Raw genomic sequence first — 25,591 nt, forward strand, 5'->3', positions numbered from 1 at the left:
TAAACCATCCCTTTCACTTCGCTCTCTTCCCAAGGGAGGAAAGAGAAAGGAAATGGCTGCCAGCCAGTGGGCTCTGCAGGGGGAGGGTTAAAACTTGGGGCCCCAGTAGAACCCAAGACCCAATTATCTATGGAGACAATTCTTTCTGCAGGATATGTTTGTTGGGCTCTGAGGGGGCCAGATTCAAACCAGCCCCCCCCCCCAGCCAAGTCCATCTTGTAGAATGAGCTCTCTCCACAATATCAGCTGTTTTGTGTGCTTGGCTGCTGAGAAGTTTAAGAAAATCTAATTCACTTTAAATGCCTCAGGCACAGAATTAAAAAAAAATTGGCTTTCCCAAATATTGTCTGAATCCCAATACCATTCAGGAATATTGGTACCTTTTTCACACTCAGGGCCAAATCACATGATGTCTCTGCCATTCCTTCTGCTCTTCTTCTCCCTCCCCCTCCCCCCCACCGCTGGCCCACCCTCCGCTTAGCCCTTCCCTTCCCCACTCACTGCTGTGCAGCTTGAGCTGCATTTCAACAGGCCTGCAAAAGGAAGTGAGATGGAGATCCGCTGGATCCTGCTGGTACACCCCCCCCCCCAAATCCATAAAAGATTCCAGTCCTTGGACATCAACTGGGGCTGAGCTCCAAGGCAGGGATGCAGGCGTGGCAGAGAAAGGAGGCTGGTCCTGGCCGAGGAGGGGAGGGTGCTGTGGAAACAGCCCAGACAGGGAGCCAGCCAGCCTCCAGCTGTGCACCACCTCTGCTCAGGAGCGGGAAAGGTCAGTGGGGGGGGGGGGAGGGCCTGGCTCTCAGCCCCTTCCCTCAAGTGAGCCCGGGCTGTGCTGCCTGACCTGCTTGAGGCATGCAGCTCGGGCTCACTGGAGGGATGGGGCTGAGGGCTGAACACTCCCCCCCTCCCCCGCTGACCTTTCCCTCTCCCAAGAAAAAAAAAAGGCTGGTATATATGACAGATTGTCCAGTAAAGCCCCATCTCACTTCTGTTGTCTTTCAGCTTGCCCTCCCATTCTTTCCAGGCAATTTGAGCAAAAACTGCTTGTCTCTTTCCCCTTGATCCCCCCCCCCCTTTAAAAGAACTTGAGGTGAGACATTCAGAGACACTAATAGAAAGTGGCAGCAAGTTGCTATAATGTTATTGCTGCATAACAAAGCAGCTTCAGGCTGCTTAGCTTTAAACTAAAGGATATTTGAGAAAACGATGATGATGTTAACTATTCAGTCGAGTCCGACTCTTGATGATCCTATGCCATGACTGGCGCCCAACTGAGATAGACCCAAACCATTTTCTTCCCAACACAATATTAAAATCCATAAAAGGGCAGTCACTTATTGAAACTGCCAAAATACTCACCCAAGTCCCCTCAAACACACATGGAACCATTTGCTTGTGTCCCAATTTATTCCAGTTTACCAAGTGACAGCTTTTTATTAATGTCAAATCCAAATGGGTCAAGACACATATAGATTTTCCTTGAAAGGACTCTTGATGGGTTAAGAAAAATAGCAAACCTAGATCAAGGTTGTTGTTTAGTTTTTTAAGATCCTGGCTTAATAATTTCTTCTCTGACACTGAAGTAGTTGGGAAATAGGAGCACATACAGCCATTTACTTGCATTAGAACAACCTTAAGATAACCGGCCACCTGAGGAGCTTTTGCCAGCATGCTGAGCAGCAGGGAATTTGGGCCAGAGTGAACAGAGCCAGTCTCAAACTGACTATAAAGGAGGAAACAAGGTCTGCTTGATGATCAATCTCATGTCACACAGTAGGGGAGAGTTCTGAGAGGGTCATTGCTTTATCCCTTTGCTATTTCCTTGTAATAGAGATGGAAGATTGCAGCTGCAACTATTCTGAGGGGTTTGCTGAGGAAGCAAAATCGAGGCCAGCTCCAAATAGTTGGATAATTCTCCAATTTACAATTGGATAAAGATTGGGTTTAAACGGATTTATTTCCAGCATAACAGGGGGATGAAGAGCAGGTATCCCTGGATAAGATGAATTAATTTATACTTAATGCTTCAACATGAATTCCCCAATGTGAAGCTTTGGACATGGATTATCAAACTTCACCATCCACCTCAATGCAGGGGTCCATTCTACACAGAGATCCCATGGTAGACATGAAACTGCCTTCTGTTTAAATACATAGAATCATATAATCATACAGTTGGAAGGTAAATTAAGGGTCATCTAGTCAAACCCCCTGCAGACTGCAGGAAATTTACAACTATTGGCCCATCCTTAGTGATCCCAATTCCATGGCCAGATGTTCCCCCCCAAAAAAAAAGAAGAAAAGAAGAAGAAGAAGAAGAGTTGGTTCTTATATGCCACTTTTCCGTACCCAAAGGAAGGTCAAAGTGGCTTACAGTCACCTTCCCATTCCTTTCCCCACAACAGACACCCTGTGGGGTGGGTGAGGCTGAGAAAACCCTGATATCACTGCCCGGTCAGAACAGTTTTATCAGTGCCGTGGCGAGCCCAAGGTCACGCAGCTGGCTGCATGTGGGGGAGTGTAGAATCGTCCGCACTCATAACCACTACACCAAACTGGCTCTCCAGAATACCTGGCCAGTCTGGACTGGAGGAAATTTATCTCCTGGCCCCAGAGTGGTGATTGGTATTTCTCTGAGCATGAAAGAAAGGTCCACAAGAGCCAATCATTGACACAATCCCTTCTTCCCACCCATTTATAATCTGCCTAAATACACTGAATCAGCATTTCTGTCAAATGGATATCTAGCCTCTGCTTAAGTACTTCCAAAGTACTTATTAATAGAATCAGAGAATCATAGAGTTGGAAGGGACCTCATGGGTCATCTAGTCCAACCCCTTGCAGTATGCAGGACACTCACATCCCTATCACTCATCTACTGTAACCTGCCACCCCTTTGCCTTCACAGAATCACCAGCTCTATCAGATGGCTATCTGATTGATACAATCCTTTGCAGGATTCTCACCCTAGTTAAGCTTGGCAAGATGAGTCCAAGGTGCTGCTTCCAGAGCAGGTAGAGCTGCTCTCAGCCTAATTGACCCTTGGGCTGGGAAGAGAAGCTTGCTTAATCAACTAATCCACTGGGTACAAACCTGTCAATTCCCAAGCCTTGCTATCTGGGTCTGATGGTACTATCTGCTGTGGAGACTTGACTGGCCCGTTCTGCAAAATACAGGGCATTTTTAACCCTACCCCCCGAAAACGATTTCAGATTTTTCTGCAAACCCAGAGATTTTTGGGGGGTTTGCAGAAAAATCTGTCTTGTACGTCTATGGCCCTAAAGTATCTGCAGATGAGGTCATGTTGAAATTTAGATATATTGGTTATAAGTTGATGATATATTGAGAGCATCTATCAGAAATACATGATTCACAAAGTGTCTCCATGAGCACAACTGGATTTCAAAATGACATGCAAATAATATTGTGATTATATTTAATGTGTGCACTGCCTGCCACGCTGTCAGAATAATATACTTGCAATGTATTTTTATTATGAGGCAGCATAGACTTGGTTGTGCTAGATACTTTCCATACTAAGTGTTTAATAGCACATTCTAAAATAAGTTTTTATGGGTCTCTGCAGTCATTAATTTGGAACATCACATCATCATATATTCAGCTTTGTGCTTCATTTTCTTTGCATGATGCCCAACTGCTTGCAAAGCCTGATATTCTAGGCTACGTCCAAAAGTACCCATTTGCACATGGAAGGTCTGACTTATACCTTGCACTAGAATATTGCCCCAAAAAACTAAACTTCAAGATGTCCACATGGTAGTTTTTAAAACTTCATACAAAAGCAGAAGTGTATGAGCTGTTATGAGATCTACGTATTATAGCATTGCAGGAATGCTTATGCAAACATTTGTGGAATGGGTGTGGGTACAGGGATTCGGGGTGCAAGCTGGGGTGAATTACAGAGGCTTTGAAATTACTGGACAAGAGAATACCCCAAATCTCTCAGCACATCATGATAAGAACATATAGCATATACTAGCTTGCTTTTCAAGAGTAGGGGTGGAAAGTCATGCCATGTGACCTTTGGGCCAGGGGGCTGATCTCCTGATGCAGCATTGTCATCTAGCTGGTAAAGAAAGTATGCTCAATGTGTGTGTGTGTGTGGGGGGGGGAGACAGCCTATAAGAACTTCCTGAACTGTTTGATGTACTGGGGTACCTGTGGGGTCTCTAAATGTACTGGGGATACACTGAAAAGCAGGGTTTGGACAAAGTATAAAACTTTTGAAAAGTCGTCACACTGTCAATCATGTGCACTTTTGCTAGTGTTATTTTATTTTTTAAAAAGGTTGTTTGGGGTGGAGAGGAAGGGGAAGGTGATAGAGAAAAGTATAGGGACACAGTAATGGAATGTGGATTTGAACAAAGTTTAATACTTGGGAAAAATCAAGGTTCTGCCATCTGGGTTTCCCTTGGTACTCAATTGCTGTTTCTTGTTAATATAATGTACATGTGGAAGAGTTGCCATTTGTTCTGTAGAAGTGAGCTCAGTAGAAAACAGGCAAACCGTCCAAGACACAGATATGTACTGTACTGCTTAGGCATGCCAGACCCCTGCTGCGGCCAGGGGAACCAGCTTTGTCCTTGTTCCTCCTGATTGAGACTTTTAGGAAGCAAGGGGAAGTCCCCCTACTAACAGCTGCTTTTGTGGAAATCCTAAATCCTTGCCCACTGGAATTCTTGCATTCTCCCTCCTGCACACACTGGGATCAGGTAGACTGTCCCAAGATGTTGACTAACCCGGAAGTGGCACCAGGACACCAGGGTCAATGGGGCGGGGGGGGGGGAGAGATGACACTCTGTGTTTTGGGCAAAACTCTGTTTTAAAGCTGATTTTTACCAGTTTCTCCAAAAGCCAGAGCTTCACCCCTCATGTCACTCTCAGGTGATGTCAGCCCACCAGATGCTTCTGGGTTTGGGTGAGCATGTGTGGAGAGTTCCTGATGACTGCCCCCCTCACCTGCTGGCACCTGGCAACCCTAGTACTGCTTGACAAGTAAGTGCCCATATTTTGGGCTTCAGCTGTGATACATTTGCTCTACAAAGCTGATCACTGCTACTGTAAATAAAAGCATTTTTTAATGAGAACCATCAATCAAAATACCAAACTACAATAGCAAGCATACGGCACAAACACAGAACTTCAGATTACTTTCTGATTCCATTATCGTATATCATTTAAACTAGTCTCAATGTATGTGCAATTTACAGTGCTGATTTACTGATGCACAGACAATGCTAAAAGGTGTATATTTTAAAGGATAAATAAAGTGTACATGGCAGAAGATGTTGTGAAAAAATATTTGCAGTGGGGATATTGAAATTGTAGCAGGGATTGGGGGTTTGAAATAGCAAGGATGAGAAATTTGAAATCGTGCCTGGATTCAATACACATTTTAATCCATATGACCACTAGGATAATACATGTCCAAAATATGCATGACAAGTACATGCAAAATCCAGGATGCACCTAAAATAAATGAGTATAATAAATATGTTATGAAGAAAAGCCTTGCTGGATCAGACCAGTTCTCCATCTAATCCAATATCCTATTTTCACACAGTGACCAATGGGTTGCCCTGGAGGGCAGCCAACAAGGCATAGAGGCCAAGGTCTACCCCTAATGCTGCCTTCTAGCACTGGTAGTCAGAAGTTTGCTGCCACTGATTGTGCCTTTTAGGCACTGTGGCTAATAGCTATTGATGTCTCTATCCTTCATGTTTACTATGCTGTCTGGGGAGAATTTGGAAACTTGCCCACCCCCTACCCCAAATGCAAAACCATGCCTCATTCATAGGGTAGTAGGTCTCTTTGAGACACAACAAATACAATAACTTCAGCAATAATAAAGCAGAGATATGTTTTATCAACTGTGCCATACAAATTGATTCTTGCACCCAAAAATAGACTCTTTGTATTGTCTCCTCCTGCATCAAAAAGATAGTTTTCCCTGCAATGAATGGTAGGTTTTGTAAAAAAGATTTTTGAATCAAACTACCTGTTCAATAGTTTGCCTTTAAATGAGACCGGAATTATTCCCACATTGAATAAAGCATGCAAAATAATAAGGCATTTACTATTTAGAAGAAAATTAGAACAGCACTAGACAACAGAAGTATAGCAAGTTAGATATATTCTAATACTGAAACAACAGATAAATACTGGATGGCAAGAAATCATTTGTTAAAAGCTATATAACATAAAATTTATTCATCTGTTTCTCTGATTTGGAGGATCATAAAGCACTCTGAAATTGATGATTTGTGCAAAAATAACATTTTCTTGCATTTGGCCAAGGATGGAAATGGCTTTACCCTGAGGTATCTTGCCAAGAACCCCCAAGTAATTCTAGAAGCTCATTGCAGTTACTTTCTGTGCATTCTTGTGTTGGCTGAGATGACTTATCTCTCTAAAATTGTAACTACCTAGACAAAACACGCACACACAAACATACATACACAACAACAAAAATACCCAACAGCAATTACCTCTTGGTATTGCAAATAAGCAGCCTTGGAATACCTAGGTTTCATCTGGTTGGGGTGGGTAGCCATTTTAGTTTGTAGTAGCAGATCAAAATGTGAGTCCAGCAGGGCCTTAAAGACCAACACATTTTCCAGGGTATACGTTTTCATGAGTCAAAGTCCACTTTGCCAGTTAGGTTTCATCAGGTGGTTCTAGATTTTGGCTTGTTTCTTTCTCCCATTGCCAGCAGTTTCTCTTCTGATTATAGTAAAGCTTTTTAAATGTCAGCCTGTTCAAAGCTATAAAGGGAAATTGCCCTTTGTCACTGCAGTGGAAAATTATTAGGGAGACTAAAAAACCACAGACACATATTTGAGGACTGTAAATCAATAAACAAACACTTTAAGTGCTTGTGGAAGGAACTATGGCTCGGTGGTTTAGAGCAGGAACAATTCCGCATGGAGGTGTAAAACATGCACCTTCTGCTTGCGTGATAGTAAACCACATGTTTGCACCCTTTCTGATGGGAGACCCCTCTCACATTATCCCACCATCTCATCACAGCTTTTTGCCTCCTGATGAGGCAGCAGAGAAGCAGGAAACATGGACAACCCGAAGTTTCCCCCACCCCTATCAATCAACACAAGCCACCAATCCCTCCACAGCAGTGATTTGGGGGACTCAAACTTTGATCCCCCCACCAAGTCCCAAAATTAATTAAATAAAACACACTTCCATATTGCCATGAGGAAATGTCACAACAGTAAAACATTTTTTTTAACTTACACTTCCACATTGCTACGGAATCACACCACAACAATAACACATTTATTTAGATCTCTTTTCGGGATTCTGCCATTATGTTCGGGTAGATTTGTGATAGGCTGGCCATGGTAATTGGACCTTGATGGTTGTGTTCGCAATGAAGATTTAAAACACAGAACATGGATGCTAAGCTAATGGCTACTTCACCACACACACATACTCTTTCCCAGTTCATACCCCACCACCAGAAAACACAACAGGAATGAATTTTAGATAGGGTTGCTGCCCAATCCCAATATTACTATGTACATTGAAGAGAACATTTTATTTTAACTGAGGGCACATCCCTTTGTGGTCCTGTAGCTATGCAGACCATGCCATTAAAAAAATTCATTTGGGAAGGGGAAGGGGAAGGGAAGGGGAATGTGGTGCAACATGTGTTGCATGTTTCTCCCTTCAGATGGGCTTGCCTCTGCTTGCACCCTCACTTGCAGCCTGACAAGAAAGGGGAAGTGGGATTTTGTGATTTCCCTCATCATGGAGAAAACTGGATGAAAACCTGTGCCACTCACTGGAGAGCCACAGGTTGCTGTCAACATAAGGTTCCACATGATATTCTTGTTGACAAGCTTGTAAAATACGGTATGTACCCTAATTCTGTCAGGTGGATCAATAACTGGTAGACAGATCATACCCAACGGGTACTTGTTAATGGTTCAGCATCCCCTTGGAGAAGAGTAACAAGAGGAGTGCCCCAGGGATCTGTTCTGGGGCCTGTATTATTCAACTTATTTATAAATGATTTGGATGAGGGATTAATAAAGCTCTCTTTGGGTTTACAACTGCCTGTTGGATCTCGGATGTGTCTTTATCACGGACTCTGCAGGCTAGGCTCAGCCTGGTTCCTGACACCCACAAGTTCAAATTTACTTGGTATGATGACATTTCTTTTTTTTAGGAGCATGTATAACTGGGTGACCTTGGACTAGTCACATTTCTCAGACCTCGCTCAGCCCCATCTATCTCTCTGGGTGTCTGTTGGGGATAGAGGAAGGGAAGACAACTGTAAGCTGCTTTGAGATTCCTTTGGGTAGTGAAAAGTGGGGTATAAAAACAAACTCTTCTTCTACTACTCTTTTTCAATAAAACTTCAAAAGCTTTGGAACCATTTTCACAGGCTTTGTAACCTTTTTGGTTGGGAGCCACAGGTTGGAAAACACTGACAGTATATTTACTTCCCATGTGGAAAATGTTCATTCCCTAACATCTCCACTTATAAGGGTAAGGTAGTAGGTGATGTGAACACCCCTGTCTGAGACCCTGGAGAGCCATAGTAGAACAGTGGTTGCATTCAGTGTATTCTGAAGTGGAAAAGACCCAGGTGTTAGTCTCTGATATCTCCAGTTATCAATTACTGCAGAAGACCTTTCTCTGTCTGAGACCCTGAAGAGTCCCATGTACCAATAGAATGACTCAGTAGAAATGATAGTTTTGCCTGGTACTGCTTACACTGTGGAAGCTCTCCGGGGTCTCAGAAAGATATTTTTTCTAGCTCAGCTTACTGAGGTCTTTAACTGGAAATGTGAAGGTCCTTAACATCTATAATATGTCTTCCCCCTCTGAGCTATGGCTCTTTCCGTTGTTCCTTAGTGGACCTGAATTAGCCCTAAACACCATTTTAGAAACAAAAGCCTTAACTTTGCACTTGGGGAGAAAGAGATTGGTGAGTCTGCCTTTGGCTTTGAAGGAAAATATCATTTGACTGCAAAGTTTTCTATTCTTCATCACAACCTTGAGGGAATGGAAATTGCTGAGCAGAATTTTAAATTTGGGAGTTCCTTTTGTTCATTCCTCTGGGTGTTCTCTCAGTCAAATAACAGTAGTTCAGATGCTTAGCTGTAACTGTGGACACAATAGGGGTGCAAAACAATATTGGTTTAGGAAGCAGAACACAAGGGCAATGGGGTATTTATTTGACTGCACAGAGAGAAGAATGCAATGTGGTGCAATCAGTCATTGTAACAAAAGCCATGCTTTTATCACAGCAATTTTCAGTGAATGCAATGGCAGCAGTGAAAAGCCATGGAGAGGTAATTACTTAATGTACATTTTACTACACCAGTATAACACAAGATATTTGAATGGGGTAAAGGTAAATATGATGTGCATATGATGGTGAAGACTAGCATGAAATAATAAAGAACATAATTGTGCAGTGAAACAAAGGGTTTTGTTTAAATCTCAAATGTCCTGGCTTTTACAGGTATGCTAAGGGTAGGTCACATTTCTCCTCTTCTGTTTGGTTTAACAGGACTAATTTATTTTGGAGACATCCACACAGTGAGGCGTTGAGTTTCTCATAGCTCATGATCTGTAATCCAGTTACATGGATCCCAGGTTTAGTGGTTAGGTCATCTGAAAGAAGAAGAGAGAAAAGGTGTTTTTTTTATTCCCGACTTTTTACTACCCAAAGGAGTCCCAAAGTAGTTTACAAACACCTTTCCCTTCCTTTTCCCACGACAGCCTCCCTGTGAGGTAGGTGAGGCTGAGAGACCCCTGAGAGAACTGTGAATGGCTCAAGGTCACCCAGCTGGCTGCATGTGGAGAAGTAGGGAATCAAACCCAGCTCTCCAGATTAGAAGCCGCTGCACCTAACCACTGCACCATGCTGGATCTCAAAAAGAGAGCCCCTTTGAATTTCTACTTGGCCACAGAGTCTCTTTGGGTGATCATGGATCCATCATTCTATTTCAGACTCACAGGACTTTCTGTTCTAAGGTCTAAATGGAACAGTACAAAAAAATGCTGTAAGCTGCTTTTGGTTTCCATTGGAGGGGGGAAGCAGGGTATGAATCTCCAATGCACGGGTAGTCAAACTGCGGCCCTTCATATGTCCATGGACTACAATTCCCATGAGCCCCTGCCAGCGCTGGCAGGGGATCATGGGAATTGTAGTCCATGGACATCTGAAGGGCCGCAGTTTGACTACCCCTGCTCCAATTCAATCAAACCCCCAACTATCTAAAACATCCTTAATTAACTTAAGTGAACTTGTGGACTTAACCCACCCACCAACCCACCCCAGTCACCTGCATTAACCAGAGAGCCTTAGATGTATCCCATTGACATTAAAGCCCAATGTCATCCTAAATTGTAACCACATCCATTTCAAGGGACTTAGAAGTGTGTAATTCTGCTTAGAGTGCAATTGTTAGGGACAGAGTAGAGCAGTGGTCCCCAACCTTTTTATCACCGGGGACCACTCAATGCCTTTTACTGAGGCCCGGTGAAGGGGGGGGTAGTTTACTCCTCTACTCTCAACCACTGCCCTAGCGCTCTCTGATCACTATGGTAATGTTTAAACATCCCTTCAAAATAAGATACAGACACGCCACAACAATGAACATAAGGAACATTTCATTTTCATGGAAATTTTAACTCATGACAATGACAAATCATTGGGAACCCTGAGTTTGTTTCTCTGCAATGACACCCGAAGTGTGTTGTAAAGGGCCGGGGGGGGGGGAGGGAAGAAGGCGTCCTTCGGGGCCCACCTCCAATTAGTTGAAGGACCACATGTGGTCCGCGACCCACAGGTTGGGGATCACTAGAGTACAGGATATGGGGAAAATTCATGGCAAAATAGTGGCACTTCCCAAACACTAGCAAAAATAACATACCAGTCTTATTCTTTGATGTACAAGCCTTTTGCAGAAAAGCCATATAAGTTGCAAAACATCAGAAAGAGGCCAAAATACTTAGCCTAAAAGTAAACAAAATTAGCTTGGGCAAAGAAGAGTCACCTGAGAGTAAAGGAAATGCTGCTTTTATAAAATTCTACTTGAACTAGTCTCTATGTGGAGCCTGGAGACTGTCCAGAATTGTAACTGGTCTTCACATCACAGAGATGTGTTCCCTGGGAGAAAGGGGCTGCTTCAGCAGGTGGGTTATATGGCATCACATCCATCCTGAGCTCCCTCCCCTAGCCACCCTCCACCATCCCTGCCTCAAAATCTCCAGTAATTCCCAAGTTGGTGGCCCTATCTTGAACCATCGATGACCAGTGGAAGCAGGGTTGAAAGAAAAGGCTACGCCCCTGTTCTATAGCAAGGCTACTTGAAGGCTAAATTGAATGACTGGAAACATCCCATATCAGTTTCATTCTCACCCCTCAGACTCTTCAAACCAGACAGCCATGTAACAGAAAAACTGTTCCACAGGGCCAATTCCACAGGGCAGCAGCTGCTCTGGGCTACCACCAGTACAGTGCTGCAGAGCATAAAGCTGTACAGTATACTGTGTCCACACGGCATTCACATTGCAGCACCAGATTTGATCTGGTGCTGAAATGGGTTCCCCTGGGGAAAAAGCAGCGATGGAATACTTCTACCAGGGGAGGGCATTAATTTGGTGGAAAGTAGGATTGCATTCCACACAATCCCACCTTCCTGCAAAATCAAATTGAATGTCCCAGTCTGCCCTGCAGGTAAAGGACCAGAAAGACAACCAGGGCATTCTTTGCCAGCTCTGGACCACTGTAGGGTAGGGAGGATCTGAGCCTGGAAGGCCCAGCTCTTTCCTATCCACATTGGCCCCTGCAGCAAACTAAGGGAAGTCGGAAGAATCCATGTTTCCTTAGCTCGGGGTAACTGAGGGCCCAATCCATGGTTTGTCCAGAAGTGGGCCTGCCTGGTGGCTGCATCATATGGAAGAAGTGATTAGTCCTGCTTCCATAAGACCACCGCTCATGTAGAATTGGCTTAAGTAATATCAATTAATGAAATAATATCAGTTTTCCAATGTTCTCATTATAATAATACCTACAAAAGGAGCATTTTCATTATTTTTCAACAAATGTTCTTTCCCAGAGCGTACTGCTGTCACTGTGTAAATGCATGAGGTAGCCCTTCATGTCTGGATTATGTGAGTGTGCACGTTCCAGGCCATGTTCTGAAGATCTACTTACGTCCCTGTGATAAAGTTCCTGAAGAGTAAAACCCCTTGAAAGTATCTGAAAGGCTCTATCCTTCAATGAACATCAGGGACTAAGCATGAGAGTGAAGAAGCCCTCTATAGCACAATCCTGTCTGCTAATTCTGCTGACAACTGTACTGCTTGCAAATGACACAATTCAACAATCACTTTGTTGCACTGCAATATAATAAGTTCTTCCTGATCAGGCTTTCTGAAGGTCACCTATGTGCTTGACTCAAGATGTGGGATGCTTATCTTGGGCATAGACTTCACTGTCATAAATGATTTCTAAACAGAGCGTGATTACTGTGCTTGGAATGTGAAGAAGCATTTAAACAGAAAGGTTGACTGTGCTGGGTCACTACCTAGTGGCGCTGCCTCTCGGGGTCTGCAAAGCTTGTACAATTCCTCTCTACACAGAGGAACATTACATGCTAGAGCCATTTATCTATACAGATGCCCTCATGTTTTCAGCTCAGGCGCCAAGTAACACAGCTGAGGGCTGCTTAATTTTGCATTTTGCAGCTGGGCCCTTCCAGTACTTAATCCAGCCAAACTCCATGCCACCAGAAACACTTGGACAGGCTGCAGGAGGGTTTGTACCTAGGATTGGCTTTATCTGCTCTAAGCAGTTTATATCTGCAATAATCATTTCTAAGTGATCTTGATAGTAGCATGAACGGTAACATTTCAAGCCCTCCATAAACTGAAGAGGAATCCTAACTCTTCTTCTTTTTATGTAAAACAGCTCTAAGACACTGGGATATTTTTGTGTGTGCTTTTGGCTGTTTTAAAATCAATGTTTAATTGAGCAAATGTGTAGAATGAGACCATGTCGCTGCATTATTATTTTTTCAGGGCAGTTCACCCCAAGGTTAGAAATGACAATAATTATTTCTTCCATCTTTGAATGTTCTGCTTTCAGGTGAGGTAAAATTATGTGAATAAAACATGCTAATCTCCTGGGAAAGAAAAAAAGTCACGTGTTAGAATGTGGGGACATTGTTAGAATGCATGTGGGACAACATAGATGCAACCATAACATTCCTTGTGTGATAAATGACATTGCCCACTTATTTATTTGTATGCTTTGAATTTCTAGGCAGCAGAATTTTATAGTGGGTCATAATACAATATTAAAACATGACAAGCAATACACTTGATAAAGGATGTAATGAATAAGCAATAAGCTCCTTGCTTGCCTGCCAGGGAGAATAGGGCAGGCTCTGTACTCATGGCACCTTTTAAGGCACTGCGTGCCCACGCCTCCTGCCCTCCTGCACAGCACGTCCGCACCACGCCTGCTCCAGCTAATCCTCACACTCCACCAATCCTCACACTCCACCTCTTTCAGCTGTATTTTGGACCTATTGTAATTTCTGACTGGTCTTCAAATGCTGTTTTTACAGACTACTGTAGTAATTTGTAGTCAAGGTCACCAATGCAAGGGTGCTGTGATCCAAATCATAGGTGACTGGTCAGACACTTCCAAGAAGTTTTATTTAGAATCATAATCATAGAGCTGGAAGGGGCCATACAGGCCATCTAGTCATCTAGTTGGCAGGGGCCGTACAGGCCATCCACACATCAACGCAGGATCAGCCCAAAGCATCCTAAAGCATCCAAGAAAAGTGTGTATCCAATCTTTGCTTGAAGACTGCCAGTGAGGGGGAGTTCACCACCTTCATAGGCAGCCTATTCCACTGCTGAACTACTCTGACTGTGAATTTTTTTTTCCTGATATCTAGCCTATATCATTGTACTTGTAGTTTAAACCCATTACTGCGCGTCCTTTCCTCTGCAGCCAATGGGAACAGCATCCTGCCCTCCTCCAAGTGACAACCTTTCAAATACTTAAAGAGGGCTATCATGTCCCCTCTCAACCTCCTTTTCTCCAGGCTGAACATTCCCAAGTCCCTCAACCTATTTTCATAGTGCTTGGTCCCTTGGCCCCAGATCATGCTCATCACTCTCCTCTGTATCCTTTCAATGTTATCTACGTCCTTCTTGAAGTAAGGACTCCAGAACTGCACACAGTACTCCAGGTGTGGTCTGACCAGTGCCGTATACAATGGGACTATGACATTCTGTGATTTTGATTTGATAACCCTGTTGATACAGCCCAAAATGGCATTTGCCTTTTTTTACTGCTGCATCACACTGTCTGCTCATGTTTCGTTTACAATCCACAAGTACCCCAAGGTCTCATTCACACTCAGTGTTACCTAGAAGCGTATCCCCCATCTAGTAGGCATGCTTTTCATTTTTCTGGCCCAGATGCAGAACTTTACACTTATCTTTATTAAATTGCATCTTGTTCTCATTTGCCCATTTTTCCATTGTGCTCAGATCTTGTTGAACTCTGTCTCTATCTTCCGGAGTATTTGCCAGTCTTCCCAATTTGGTGTCATCTGCAAACTTAATGAGTAGTCCCTCCACCCCCGCATCTAGATCATTAATAAATATGTTAAAAAGTACCGGGCCGAGCACCGAGCCCTGAGGTACACTGCTACTCACCTCCCTCCAGTCTGATGAAACACCATTGACAACAACTCTTTGAGTGTGGTTCTCTAACCTATTCCCTATCCACCTAACTATCTGAAAATCCAGATTGCCATCCTTCAATTTATCCATCAGAACATCATGGGGAACCTTATCAAAAGCTTTACTAAAATCCAAGTAAATGACATCAACCGAATTTCCACGATCCAGCAAACCTGTTACTTGGTCAAAAAAGGAAACCAGGTTGGTCTGACAGGACCTGTTGGAGACAAATCTATGCTGACTTCCTTGGATCACCAAATTGTCCTCCAGATGTTTGCAGATTGCTCCCTTTAATATCTACTCCATTATCTTCCCCACAACAGAGGTCAGACTCACTGGTCTGTAGTTTCGCAGGTCATCCTTCCTCCCTTTTTTGAAGATCGGAATAACGTTTGCTCTCTTCCAGTCATCCGGGACATCTCCAGTCCTTAAAGAGGTCCTGAAGATGATGGATAAGGGTTCTGCAAGTTCTCCGGAAAGTTCTTTGAGCACTCGGGTGCATTTCATCCGGCCCAGGTGATTTGAACTCATCCAGTGCAGCTAAATGCCTCTCGACAACCTGTCTGCCCATGTCAACCTGCCACCCAGACACTATCCATTGGCTACTGCCATCTCTAGATGTGCCTAAACCCTTTGACCTGTGGGAAAAAACAGATGTAAAATAGGCGCTGAGCCTTTCTGCTTTCTCTGCATCCTCTGTTAGAGTTTGTCCATCTGCACCCAACAGTGGGCCTGTTGCCTCCTGTTGCCTTTACATTTGCTCCTCACATAACTGAAAAATCTTTTCTTGTTATTGTGGGCTTCCCTGGCCAATCTTAGCTCACTCTCAGCTTTGGCCTTTCTGATGATTGATCTACAGTGCCTAATCACCTGTAGGTACTCTTCTTTAGAGTTCTGTCCTTCCCTCCATTTCCTGAACATTTTCCTTTTCTTTCTTAGTTCCTCTTGAAGTTCTCTGTTCATCCAAATAGGCTTCTTAGAACTCCTGCAGTGTTTTCGTCTTTCTGGGATAGTCATTGATTGAGCATGCAATAGATCTTGTTTGAGTAGTGCCCACCCTTCACATGCTCCCTTCCTTTCCAGCATTCTCGTCCATGGTATGACACTCATCATGTCTCTGAGTTTATTAAAGTTTGCCCTAAGAAAATCCAACAATTGCATCTGGCTACAAGATTCCTTGCCCCCCCCCCCATCTCAAAAGGAATCTTATGAGGACATGTTCACTTGCCCCTAGGGTCCCCACCTCCTTCACCCCATCCACCAACTCTTGCCCGTTGGTCAGTATTAAGTCTAGTATGGCTGAACCTCTTGTGGGTTCATCAACCATTTGATAAATGAAATTGTCACCCAGGCAGGTCAAAAAGTTGCATGACTGAGGATGCTTCACAGAGTTTGTTTCCCAGCACACATCTGGGAAATTGAAGTCACCCATGATGACAAGGTCCTGCCGCTTGGATATTTTCCCAAGCTGCTCACAAAGTGCAGCATACACACCCTCTCATTGGTCAGACGGTCAGTAGCAGACACCAACCACCACACTGTTTGTTTTCCCCTTGCTTATTTTTACCCAGATGCTTATTTTTACCCAGATGCTTTCCAATGTAGATATACTCTCCCTCTCTAGAATTTCCTGACAGGTAAGCCCTTTCTTCACATACAGTGCCACTCCTCCACCTCGTTGATCTATTCTGTTTTTCTGAACAGTTCATATCCATCCACTATTACATTCCAGTCATGAAAATCATTCCACCAAGTTTCTGTGATGCCTACTAGATCATACCTTTCCATCAGCATGAGAAGTTCGAGCTCTTCCTTCTTATTGCCCATGCTTCAGGCGTTAGTATAAAGGCATCTGAATCATTTTACTTTGGTTCCCTATGAGCTGGCCTTCCTGGTTGGGCTGCCCCCGATCGGTCTCCTTCCTTACACTCCGTATGTTAAACGTCTCCTTCCCCTTGTGGCTTCAGTTTAAAGCTCTCCTGATGAATCTCCCCAGGTTCCTGCCAAACACATTCTTCCCCAAATTCGACAAGTGCAGTCCATCAGGTGCTAGTAGGCCTTCTTCAAGAAAGCCTATTCCATGGTCCCAGAAACCAAATCCATCCTGCCGGCAGCCACTGATTCACCTCCATTTTCTTCCTCTCCTGACGCATTCCTCTTCGCTTGAGAGGCAAGATTGAATACCACTTGTGTCCCCATTAGCTTGATCTTCCTCCTTAGATCTTGATAGTCTGTTTTAATAGGAGCGATGGTATATGTGGACATGTCATTCGTTCCCACGTGGACCATCACAAATGGGTAGCGATCCGTAGATTTGAGGAGTTTGGGCAGCCATTCTGAAACATCTAATTTTTGTCCCTGGCAAGCAACACACCTCTCGGGTTAGGGGTCAGGCCCAGCCACATGACGATCCATTCCTCTTAGTAGGAAGTCTCCAATTACCGGTACTCTCCTTTTTTTTTCTTCTCAACATCATTTCCTTCTATCCCCGTGGCCACTTTGTCTTAGACTTTGTTTTGGGACCTCTTCCCTCGTTGACACTTGCACCTCCTCTGCAAGAGCCTGAAATCTATTCTGGAGCTCCAAAGGCCCAAAGAACCGTCTCGCTCTATGCCACTGAGTCTTTTTCCTAACTGTCTGCAGAGGCGCGGTCTATCCCCTTTTCCTCTTCAGGACTGATTGTATCCTCTTTATTCCAAGTTGCACAGCTCCCATCTATGAACTCCTCCCCTTTCTTAATTTCTGTCAGATTAATAATCCTCTCTTCTAAGACCTTAATCCTTTCCTCCAAAAGTCTTACCAGCTTACACTTGGGGCAGATGTAGTCCATATTATCTTCAGGAAGGAAGGCAATCATGTCACACTCATTGCAGATGATGGGATGAGTGTCCTGTAGGTCCATTGTAACTTCTAGGCAGTGCAACTACTAGGAAAATATAATTCACTAATTCTAATTGCTAGGTTAAACACCACAGGCCAAGAGCCTTTTGTCTCTCCTCTGGCGAGGAGCAGCCTTTTTTAATCCTCCCAGCAATCACCTCACTCAGACCACAATAGTCTCACCTGGTCATCAGCAGCTCTCTCCTGCTCCCAGTTGTCTGAGCTCTGCCTCTGGCAAGGAGCAGCCCTTTATGATGATTTATGTCATCTGGCTGCAACCAACTTAAATTCGGCTGAGGAACAGCAAGAAGATAGACCCCACAATCACCCTAGGTACAAATGGTGTTATCAGAGCACAGCCCAATTAGACCTTGATGTAATAATTTATTTTCCACAAATGTTTAGTAAACATTTCAGTCACAGTGGGTTTCTGAGCAGTCAACATCATCAGATGGAGCTTAGTGCTTTGGGTGATTACATATCTATATCATCACTTCATCCCAAAGGGACATCTATAAGAACAAGTTGATACCTCTATTACTCCAGACTATCAGTTTTTCACCTCATGCTGAGAGTTCTCATGAAAATATATATACAGAGTATTTCAAAGATTACTCACTCACTCTAGCATGACTCTGTGCTCTGCATGCACACTTTTGGTGATTTTTTTATATGGCAAGAAACATTCAGAGGAATAACAGGAAACAGAAAATGATGATGAGCTTGGGGTCTTAAGGAAGTGAGGTGGACATATACAACACACCTAGTAGCAGAAAGAGGAGAGATTTGTGTGTGTCAGCCTTACCTCACTCCCCACCATTGTGGTATGCAGAGATGCAAGAAGAAGAATGGTTGGTTTTTATACTTTTCACTATCCAAAGGAACCTCAAAGTAGCATACAGTCGCCTTACCTTCCCACTCCCCACAATAGACACCCAGTAAGGTAGGTTGGGCTGAGAGAGCCCTGATGTTACTGCTCTGCCTAAGGTCACCCAGCTGGCTGCATGTAGAGGAATGGGGAATCAAACTCAGCTTGCCAGATGACAAGCTGCCACTCTTAACCACTATGCTGTCTCTCAAGGCACTTCTGCATCTGTCATTCCCTGGGAAAAGTAAAATGTGAGTCCATCTTAACTCCTCATAAGAAATACAAAGCAATTACTCAGAGTGGGGGTGGGGTAGAGCTTTTGTGTCTATGGCTTGCTTGCTGTGAATTTACATCTGCCAGTGAGTTTCTACAGGTGGCAGTAAAGACTTGCTATTATTTCCCCTCTTCTGCAGACACAATTAAGAAGTATGCTCCTAACTGCATAGCTTTAGTCCGTTATTATATCTTTGTGAGGCTTCCCAAAGCAATCTTGTGTTTACATTTCTTTTTGACACAATTCCATCACCATGGAAATAAAATTGTCAGTCACATCAGCAGGAATAGACAATGGTCCTGGAAGCAAAAGGTGTCTGGATGGATTTTCTTCATGCTGATAATTGTGGCAGGATAAAAACTGTAGTTCATGTAAATAATGCTGTTAATTATCTCACGTTGCAATTATGCATGAGGAGCGAGGCCAAGAACAGAGCTCACACTGTGTTAATACCTCACAGACAAATATTAAGAGACTATCGTCCTACCTTTTCCTGAAGAGCTTAACATCTAAACAGCTAAGCAATACCACTGGGGACTCCAAGATAGGGATGGTAACAAACTAAATCATTAAGCAAAATTCATCACAAATTTTGCACTGTTCATGGGTTCGCAAACCGAAGTTCATGATGGGTCTACCATCACAAAATTCCATGAACTTATAAACAAATTTATGATGATTCATGGATAGAGCAGAACACAGCAGTTGACCATGACTACGAGTCCTTTTAAACCCCTGATTTCTGTTTCCCATAAAAGCTGCAAAAATAGCTTTTCGGCCTTTAGATTGTACAAGAAAGCCAAGAGCTGAGCAGCAGCAGCATCCTTACTGTTCAGATCTTTGGAAGCTTTCTGAAAACTCCCTTTAAAGAGTCTGGGGTCCCTTATAACAGGGTTATCAGGGCCACAAACCAGTCTGGATCACAAACTGCCCAGTTTGGTTCCAAGTTTGGCCACAAACCATCATGGACTGCATTTTTTCCAGTTTATGCCCACCCTTACTCAAAACTACAGACATTTTACGGCATTCAGCGAAATGCTATCAAAGCTTATGTGGTAAAAGAGTGTGCCACAGTGTGGGAGCGCGCTGCGGGGGGGGGGAGGTGTGGGCACCGGCATGCCGGTGCCTGCAAACCCACAGGCCAAGAGGTGGCAGATTGCTCCTGGCACAACAAGCGTGCATCATGGGGGGGGGGGAGTAGGGAGGCGCACCTACTGGGGTACTGGCACCCGTGCCTATCTCCCCCCCGCTGTGGCCCACTACCGCGGCCCGGTGGTTGGGAAGCACCACCTTAAAGAGTTGTTGTGAAGATAATTGCAGGGGGTATCAGAAGATTTGCGTAGTTAGCCTATTCAGATTAGGAACTTTTTTGTATTTTTCAAATACTCTTCTCCAGTGTCCTTTTTGGCTCATTAGAGACTTAGAAACATAGAGTTGGAAGGGGCCATACAGGCCATCTAGTCTACCCCCCTGCTCAACGCAGGATCAGCCCTAAGCATCCTAAAGCATCCAAGAAAAGTGTGTATCCAACCTTTGCTTGAAGACTGGCAGTGAGGGGGAGCTCACCACCTCCTTAGGCAGCCTATTCCACTGCTGAATTACTCTGACTGTGAACATTTTTTTTCCTGATATCTAGCCTATATCGTTGTACTTGAAGTTTAAACCCATTACTGCATGTCCTCTCCTCTGCAGCCAACAGAAACAGCATCCTGCCCTCCTCCAAGTGACAACCTTTCAAATACTTAAAGAGGGCTATCATGTCCCCTCTCAACCTCCTTTTCTCCAGGTTGAGAAAAGAAGTTGAGAAAAGAATGTTCCCTCTGAAAATTCCTGCTTCTTCAAGCATAATCCCTCCCTGCTTAATGCTGCTGCTGATAATAATAATAATAGTAATAATAATTTTATTTTTATATCCTGCCCTTCCCTGGTCAGCTCAGGGTGGGTAACATCAAAGTTAGCCAATTGATTCAAAAATAAACAGTGCATCTCTATTGATGTTGATACTGATCTTTTATTGCTGGTTGTTTTATGCTGTGAACTGCCCCAAGGGACGGTATATGAACTTAATAAATAAATAAATAAATAAATAAATAAATACATACATACATACATAAATAAATAATAGGTGAAAACAACACAAGAGACGGGACTCTAGCTCTCTTTCTATGCAAATTATGTTTCTCTTCACAATAAAACTATTTTATTATTTTAAGCAGCCTGGTGCTTTACACCTCCTTGAAAACTTAAACTCTGCCAACAGGCTCTGTACAAAGTGAGCAGAACCACTGCTGCAAACTGTACGAAGTCATGGCAGTGGGTGGGCAGGAGTGACCCTGCCTCTCACAAAGTGGATTTCAGCCAGCAGCAACCTGGACATGAGCAACTCCCACAAGACAGAAGTCCTTTAGGGGTAGCAAATGCTGGCAGGGGCTCATCCAAGGGTACTAAAAGAACTCACAGATGTAATCTCTTACCCTCTGTCCATTATTTTTGATAATTCTTGGAGAACAGGTGAAGTGCTGGAAGTTTGGAGGTGAGCAAATATTGTCTCCATTTTCAAGAAGGCGAAAAAGGAGGATCCAAGTAATTACTGACCTGTCAGCTTGAAATCTATAGCTGGCAAAATTTTAGAACACATCATCAAACAATCAGTCCTTGAGCAGCTAGAGCAGAGGGCTGTAATTACTAGGAGTCAGCATGGCTTTCTCAAGAAAAAATCATGTCTAACCTTATGTCTTTTTTGGGAAAGTTACTTACTAGATCATGGAAATGCTGTGGACATTGTTAACCTTGATTTCAGTAAGGCTTTAGATAAGATTTCACATGATATTCTTATTGGCAAAATGCAGTATGGATCCTATTACTCTTCAGTGGATCAAGGACTGGTTGATAGATTGCACCCAAAGGGTGCTCATAAATGATTTATCATCTTGGAGTGTAGTGCCTCAGGGATCTGTCCTGGACCCTGTGTTATTCAACATATTCATAAGTGATTTGGATGAAGGAATAGAGGGGGTGCTTATTACATTTTCAGACAATTCTAAACTGGGAGGGGTAGCAAGCACACCAGAAGAGAGAATCAATATACAGGATGATCTTGACAGGTTGAAAAACTGGCTAAAATGAATTTGAATAGTGAAAAATGCAAAGTTCTGCATTTAGGTAGGAAAAATCAAATGTATCACTATAGGATGGATGAGACTTGTCTTGACAGTAGCATGTGTGAAAAGGATCTGAGGGTCTTAGTAGACCTTACACTGAACATGAGTCAACAGTGTGACTCGGTAGCTAAAAAGGCAAAAGGGATTTTGAGCAGTATTAAAAGAAGTGTAGTGTCCAGATCACACAAAGTGATGTTTCCACTTTACTCAACTCTGGTTAGACCTCACTTGAAGTACTGTGTTCAGTTTTGGGTACCACAATTGAAGAAAGATGTAGAGAAACTGGAGCATGTTCAGAGGAGGGCTACAAAGATGGTGATTGGGTTGGGAGACCAAACCATATAAGGAAAAGCTGAGGGAGCTTGGTCTGTTAGCCTGGAGAGAAGATGACTAAGCAATGATATGATAACCATCTTCAAATACTTGAAGGGCTGTCATATAGAAGATGGAGCAGAGTTGTTTTCTGTTGCTTCAGAGGATCAGACCAGAACCAATGGGTTTAAATTAATGCAAAAAAATGGCTAAGCATCCAGAACAAGTTCCTTACAGTTTGAGTGGTTCCTCAGTGGAACAGGCTTCCTCGGGAGGTGCTGAGTTCTCCTTATGCAGAGGCTAGATAGTCATCTGACAGAAATGCTGATTTTTATTAACTTAGGCAGATTGTGAGTGGGTGTGCAGGTAGTTGTGAATTCTTGCATTGTGCAGGGGGTTAGACTAGATGACCCTGTTGGTCACTTCCAACTCTCTGATTCTATGTAAACAAATGGGATGTGTAATTCACATGCAAATCTCTAGGTAGGTTTTTTCCTCTTAACAAATAGCTTTTAGAGACATTCCTCAAATGAGATGCTACCTCTCAAGACTTGTATCTTTATGAAGCAAATATAAGTACAAACGCAGAGCCTTTATACCTCTTGTTCATGTTAATTCATGCTGAGCCTTGTTATAACCGAACTAAAGAGGCTGTTTTTCACTCAGTACCAAGACAAGAGCCTGCCTTGATTTACAGACTCGTGGCAAGCATGCCATTTTCACTGCCTGACGGATGCCTATTACATACAAATCAGTGTAATGATGAGGTATCACAGTAATTTGGCCAGCAATCTGAGGAATGCTTGCTGCTGGGTAGAAGCGTGGTAGGAAGAGATCTCAGGAGACAAATAGACACTAAGGACAGGAGTCTTGACTAAGAAACAGCATAAAGAAATTGTCATGAAGCTGCCTTGTACTGAATTAGACCACTGGTCTGTTGAGATCAAAGCTGTGTTCTCTGAGACCATTTACCATTTAGGAGACATGTCTTGATTTAGCCGCCGTTTGGATTTCCTTTGGATGCTGTGAGTTGCCTCTAACCTTTCCACATTTGGGCTTTTCTCCCATTATTTCCCAGGTTGAAATTCACAATATGCTTTCTGCACTGAGTCTGACAGAGGCAGCCTCCCATCATGCTTTGCTCCCTTCCCCATTTCAAAATGTGTGGGGTTTTTTTTCCAGATGATGCCTTCTTATACCTTTGGATTTGTTGAGCCCCTCAATGCCACCATCCTTGATTGCCTCCCCTATTTCCGCCAAAGTGTCCTGAATGTATTTTTTTAACTAGGTTATAACATTATAACACTGCTGAGCAAGACTGCTTTTTTAAAACTTAGAAACAGCATTGTAACGTGAACACTCCTTTTGCAAAAAGCACATTTTTGGGGGAGGGAGGGAGAACAGCAACAAGGAAAAGGCTGTGCCCAAATGACTCAAATTAGTGGGCTTGGAGGAAAATCCAATTGCATGTATTTCCACATTGAGCCACCCCAAATTAGACTATACCTTGACTGATGAAATCGCTATAACTGGGAATTCACAAAAAACGCAGTAATTCAGACAGCTATTTGGGACTGTGCCTGGACAGGTGACTTTTAATGCCGAAACAGACAGAAAAGCTGGCCCTTTAAAATGCAAATCTGAATAATATTGCTAATGTGGAAACAGTCTGACTGACAGCAGCTCTCCAAAGTTTTAGGTGGAGGTCTCTTTGGTCTCTCCCAGCTTTGTGTGATTCTGTGAAAGCTCCTGCAGACATGAGTGAAGTTTTTGTGGCAGAGCATAGGGAGAGGGGCAGTCCTGAAAATAAGATGGGCCAAAGCTATGAAGTGTTTTGCATGTGATAGCCAGCCAATACCTTAAACTGAGCCCAATAACGGATGGACAGACAACAGAGTGTCTGCAGAATGATTCCAATTTTGCTTTATTTGAAATAGTGGATACCATGTGGTTCGTGTGCAGTTTGACAGAGAATGTATTTGCTTCAGATCATATGCATCTTCAATTTGCCCTCTTTGTTATGTATATTAATTCTTATCCATTGTTGTTCCTCTATATATTTGTGAAAGAGCCTAGGGGGTAGGACGTGTCCGGCTGTCCAAGCTAGAATAGGGCCAATCAGGGTGCAGCCAGCTTTACCCTGACTGGCCTTGCCCCTGCAGCTCCCGCCATCCATCCCTCTTTGCTCTCTGATGCCTCAGTGCCTGGAGCCAGCAGCAGGTAAGGGGAGAGGGCCCTGAGCAAAGGGTTGTGGTGGAAAGCTTGCTAACGAGGGCTTCTTGGCTTGTTAGGCTGGACCTGCTGACGAGGGCCTCCCAGCCTGCTAATTGCCTGCTAAAGAGCTCTGTCCTGGCCCTGCTAATAAACTGCCCAGCCCCCACCCACCCCACTTGATCTTGCTGTGGCCCAAAGCCACCTTAAACTGCCTGGCCAAGGGGAGGGGGCCCTTTCAAGGCCCGTTTTTAGGAACGGCCTTTGAAGCTCGTATGTGCATAAATAACTAAAAATGTAGAACACCCAGATACAAATGTACAATTAAAGGTCTATGTATCAAGATTCTTTGTTTTATACTAGTGCATAAGAGTGTGCCAGTAAAATTGCACACACATAGAAATTATATTGCTTTATGTGTGTGCAACAGTAATGTAGATGGTATGGTGGGGGGAGAGAAGGTGCTAATGGAAAGGAAATCACATGAACTAGTTTCAGGATTCATTGCAGTCATTTTCTGAAATAAGCCAGAACTAAGGACAAGAAGAAAGCAGGTGGACTTTCAAGAACAAAACAAAGTGGGGGAAATCCACTAATATTTAAAATAGCAAAATATGGTAGAAAACTCACTCATGTTGCAAGTCAGTTTGAATCTGATCACCAGTCCATCTCAACATATTGTTTTACCTAGTGGGCAACTTGTCACACTGGGACCTTTTCCGCACGAAGGTCATTAAGCTGTGCTGCCACCTGGAATTTGATCTGTGTCTGGTTGCCACGATTTCTCCTACTGCCACACAGGAGTCTTTAATCTGTTTTATCCCCCTGTCTTTCTGCCACATGAGTCAGCCCTGGACTGGAAGTCAGCAATTTCCACTGTTTTTTTTTTCCTGTTTAGGTTTGCCAATCAATCAGTGTCATGTGGCATCAATGTCCAATCAACTTTCAGTGCCATCTGTTCATATTCAAGCCCCTGCCCCATGGAATATTAATTTTAAAAAAACCTGGACTAAAATTATGTTGTAACACAAAACCACCACAACACTCAGGATTTAAGGAGGCTGGGGATTTTGTCGCATTGTAGTATATGGTCCACCCCCACCCCTGGACCAG

General features: G+C 43.5%; 1 protein-coding gene and 1 long non-coding RNA gene across 7 annotated transcripts in view; one reads left to right on the top strand and one right to left on the bottom strand.

The window, feature by feature from the left end:
- Nucleotides 1–25,591, top strand: part of LRFN2 (leucine rich repeat and fibronectin type III domain containing 2) — a 371,749-nt gene that overhangs the window by 245,411 nt on the left and 100,747 nt on the right. The gene's annotated exons all lie outside the window — the stretch shown is intronic.
- LOC143839595 (uncharacterized) overlaps nt 5,152–25,591 on the bottom strand; it is a 113,400-nt gene continuing 92,960 nt past the window's right edge. For all 4 annotated transcript variants that reach the window (XR_013231779.1, XR_013231778.1, XR_013231776.1 and 1 more), the window contains one exon: nt 5,152–9,669. This is a non-coding gene — a long non-coding RNA (uncharacterized LOC143839595). The remainder of the gene's footprint in view (nt 9,670–25,591) is intronic.

Source organism: Paroedura picta, chromosome 1 (genome assembly GCF_049243985.1).
Source record: "Paroedura picta isolate Pp20150507F chromosome 1, Ppicta_v3.0, whole genome shotgun sequence".
Taxonomy (NCBI): domain Eukaryota; kingdom Metazoa; phylum Chordata; class Lepidosauria; order Squamata; family Gekkonidae; genus Paroedura; species Paroedura picta.